This window comes from Arvicola amphibius, chromosome 8 (genome assembly GCF_903992535.2).
Source record: "Arvicola amphibius chromosome 8, mArvAmp1.2, whole genome shotgun sequence".
Classification (NCBI taxonomy): domain Eukaryota; kingdom Metazoa; phylum Chordata; class Mammalia; order Rodentia; family Cricetidae; genus Arvicola; species Arvicola amphibius.
This window is the reverse complement of record NC_052054.1, coordinates 49,910,584-49,914,528: the sequence shown is the minus strand read 5'-3', so window position 1 is coordinate 49,914,528 and position 3,945 is coordinate 49,910,584. Positions and strand designations below refer to the sequence as shown.

The window sequence follows — 3,945 nt, the reverse complement described above, 5'->3', positions numbered from 1 at the left end:
CAGGGGAGCACCCAGCACAATGTTTGATAAATAATATAATTTTAATTAAACAAAAGCAGAAAATTTAATGACTTTTGCATTTATGATAAATAACAAGTAAAATCATAAATGAGTATTGTTGTTTGTTGCCTTTTACTTATTGAAAAAATATTACAATATTTTAACCCTGACATGTTGTAGGAGGCCAATTGTTTGTTCCTGGCTGCCTAGACTCCCAAAATAACCACACAAAAACTGTATTATTTAAATCACTTCTTGGCCTATTAGCTCTGGCTTCTTATTTGCTAACTCTTACATCTTAATTTAACCCATCTCCATTAATCTGTGCATCACCACGCTATCATGGCCTACCAGCAAAGTTTCAGCACGTCTGTCTCTGGAGGTGGCTCCGTGGCTTCTCTCTGATCTGCCCTTTTTCTCCCAGCATACAGCTGGAATAATCCTGCCCACTGACTTGCCTGTATTTAAAATGATAATACTTTTTCATTGTGGATTACGTATTAACTTGTTTTTACTTTTCATAAACATTGTACTATGCATTGTTGTTACAAAACATTGTCCTAGCCTCGTGTATTACATGTGTTATACCTCAGTCTCCGCCTAGCCTTACTCATAAAGGTTCATACCCACAATGTTCCTGGTGAAAAAGTTTTGTTCTTTGTGCTGTTTGTTGCAATTTCAAAGCCAGAAATAAAGGCAACAGATGAAAACTGAGAATTCAAATTACTCCTATTTTATATTCAGTCAAGAGTATGAGCCTTCACATCCTAAAACAAGAATTCATCCCAAAGTAATTTAGATCTGAGCTTTTGTTTTATTATGAAGAAACAGCATTTTTTTTCCATGAATGAAATTGGGAAGCAAGAACAATGCACAGCTAAGGGCTATGCATTTCTATGTGGAGAGCAGAGCACAGAGACTGCTGGTCACAAATCACACAGGGTTTTGCATTTGCCTCTTCCTCTTGATGATGAAATGGAGGAAGATGTTGAGGATTTCCAAGCCAATATAGTTTGCTATAGTCTGCATTGTCCTAAAGGCACTGTGGAGAGACCAAGGAGACACAGGCCTGAGTAATAAGAGAGTACTCTGAGAAAAATAGCCATGCTTGGGGAGAAAAGACTATCAGAATTTTCTATTTGTTTGTTTGCTTATTTGTTTTTGTTTTTGTTTTTCGAGATGGGGTTTCTCTGTGCGGCTTTGGAGCCTATCCTGGAACTCACTCTGTAGAAGATGGTGTCCTCGAATTAACTTAGATCTGCCTGATTCTGTCTCCCAAGTGATGGGATTAAAGGTATGTACCACCACTGACCTACTGATTCTTAGACTTTTAACTGGGTCTGTGTTATAAAATGAGTCTTGCTGTATTCTACAGTGGATGGCATGAAGTGATTTATCATTATAACACAGCACAGCAACTGACAAGTAGAGTTTTAAATCTTAGTTTTGAGATTATAATATAGTTAGAATAATTATCCTTTCCTTTCCTCCTTCCAAGTCTCCCATACTCCCCTCCCTATGTTCCTTCAAATTTCACCACCTCTTTTTAACTGCTATTACACGCATGTATATGTGTATATACACACATATTCCTAATTATAACCATATCATCTTATTTGTATGACTATACCATTTGGCTGACTGACATTGAACAACCAATTGGTGTACTCCATGAAGAAGACCACTTCTCCTATTCCCAGCTTTCCTTAATTGCCTATAAACCTTTATGTTAGGAATGAGGCCTTGTGAGCTTTGCCTTCTTTACTTGGGTATACTAATTGGTGTTTTGCTTGTTCTGCTTGTATTTGGGAAGTCATGTTGTTGAGACTTTATGTTTGTAGCTTTACTAGGAGACAAACTCCCAGGTCCTCTGGAGCTTACATTCTTTCTGCTCCCTCTTCTTCAGTCTTCCCTAAAGCGTAGGTATGGGAATGTTTGGTGGTAGAACCTATTGGGACTTGGTTCAGCAACTCTGCACCTTGGTTGGTTTTTGTTTTCTGCAGTGGTCCCTATCTGTTGCAAAGAGGACTTTCCTTTGGGGGGTGAAGACTACATTTATCTGTGGGTATAAGACAAATGTTTATGCTGATTTAGTAAATTAGTGTTCGCAGAACCTTTTCCAATAACTATGGCTTCCCTAGCATTGGGTACTTAGCTAGGTTTCCAGTACCCGGCATGGTTTCCCACTTGTTGAGCAGTTCTTAAGTCTGACCAGAGAGCCATGAATTAGTAGCATGATATATGTGCCACTGGTTTACTTTTTTTTTTTTTTGGTTTTTCAAGACAGGGTTTCTCTGTGGCTTTGGAGCCTGTCCTGGAACTAGCTCTTGTAGACCAGGCTGGTCTTGAAGTCACAGAGATCCACCTGCCTCTGCCTCCCGAGTGCTGGGATTAAAGGCGTGCGTCACCACTGCCCGGCAACTGGTTTACTCTTAAGGTTACCGTGCCATGCTGGTCACTAAATCTGAAATCAGGTGTTTTTTTTTTTAATTAATTACTGCCTAAAAAAATAGTTACTAAGGTAGTTTCTGCTAATCTACTATAAATTCAGAAATATGTTTACTTAAAAATGCCTACAGAATAATATGGCTTAATATTTTCTAACTAGCACCAAGTGACCTAAGACATTATGAGGAGATCATTCTTCATGTTTGAGTTAAGTTCTAATTGCATCTAGGATATTTGAGTACATGAAGGAAGTCATTCCATTTTTCTCTCTTGGGTTATGTGTTCAAGTGCACAAATTTTGGTTTGCTTTGTTGTTTCTATTTGGGGAAAAAGAAGAAGAAATGAGATCAAACACTATTGCAGTATAGATTCACTCGTGTAAGTAAATAAAGAGAAAGAGAAAACCAATGCTGGTGAATGCAAGGGAAAGCACCTTCAAATTCTAGAACAGAGTACTTGACAGTGTGAGGACATTCTCAGCTTAAAGACTTTCTGTTTGGGAGCCACAGGGGCAATTGTTGCAGCTCAGTGTGATCCGTGAGGCTGGCACAGTTCAGGCTTAGGGCCTTGGCTTTCTTCTTGCCTGTGTGCACAGCTACAAAACAGAATACTGGTCAGAACCTCCAAGGGAACTTGTGTCATTGTAAATCAAAGACAGATCCATCCTCTGCAGAGAAGACTCTCCTGGAAGAGAAGACGAAGGTGGAGAAGAAGCTGAGGGAGACCATGAAAAAATACAATCCAGCTTTAGCAGATACAGAGAATCTACATCAAGTTGGTGGAGGCAGCCAAGCTGTATACGGCATCCAGAGCTTCTGCAGCTTCTCACTGGTGGTTGTAGATGTCACCGAGAAGGCAACCCAGAGTGTTGCAAAGGGGAAGAGCAGCAACAACCTTCACCTGAAGAGCATAGTAGGCTCAGGATTACTGATGTCCAGATTCAGGTGGTGTTCACAAAACATGGCTGCTCAGGCTCCACCCCATCAGGTCCACATTTGACCCTTACAAAAGCAAGACCTAGTTCCATGTCTCTGGGGAGGGGAAAGAACTGGGCACTGTGGCACTAGTTAGTAAGGTGGGCTACAAGCAGCACAGGAACGTCCTGGGTCCAGGCCTGGTAGGGGTGCTGAAGGAAGCAGAATTGCCTCCCTTGGGGGTTTTGTAGGTCATTTACTAGAACTTGAAAGGTAGGCTTGTAATTTCTCATCTTTGAACACATATGACCCTTGCACAGCCTTGTTGGAAACCTTAAGGAAGTTAAGCAGAACGTTAAGTTTCTTGTATACAGCGTCAGAGAGTCTGGGACCCTGGTCACTTAATTTTCTGAGAAATTGCCATATTGATTTCCAGTGTGGTTGTACAAGTTTGCATTTTTACCAGCAATGGAAGAGTGTCTCCCTTACTTCACATCCTCTCCCACATAAGCAATCTTACAGGTGTAAGATGGTATCTCAGAGTCATTTTCCTTTGCATTTCCCTGATGGCTAAGGATGTTGA

General features: G+C 40.5%; 1 pseudogene; it reads left to right on the top strand.

Moving 5' to 3' along the window:
- Window positions 1–843: 843 nt before the first annotated feature.
- LOC119821704 lies at window positions 844–3,613 on the top strand (annotated as a pseudogene).
- Window positions 3,614–3,945: the final 332 nt, after the last annotated feature.